Source organism: Bison bison, unplaced genomic scaffold, assembly GCF_000754665.1.
Source record: "Bison bison bison isolate TAMUID 2011002044 unplaced genomic scaffold, Bison_UMD1.0 scf7180017864174, whole genome shotgun sequence".
In the NCBI taxonomy this organism is placed as follows: Eukaryota; Metazoa; Chordata; class Mammalia; order Artiodactyla; family Bovidae; genus Bison; species Bison bison.
In genome coordinates this window covers 688,442-688,788 of record NW_011494746.1, presented here as the reverse complement: position 1 = coordinate 688,788, position 347 = coordinate 688,442, and positions in this window count along the sequence as shown.

The following is a 347-nucleotide window of genomic DNA, read 5'->3' as shown; positions in this document are numbered from 1 at the left end:
TGATTCAGATCTACTCCATGCAATAAAAGTCTCACTTGCGATTCTGAGCTAGGTCTGTCTCTTCTATGGGAGCTGTATCCTGCTTCCGTGAGACAATAACTTGAATGAAAGCACTTTGTACAGCTGAGAGAGCCTACCAGTTGCTGCCTAAAATATTTCAAAGGTATTAACAAACAGGCATTCAGGGTCACCTGGATTTGATCTTTGTTCTGAGGTTGTTTCTTATTTTGAGAATCCTTTACCACCTATAAAAACTGAAACGTTAAACAATGTTATCATCCAATCCAGCAAGTTCTGGCTCCTCTCTGTAGCTTCTAATTCTGCTTGCAAACTGAGCAGTTCCTTCT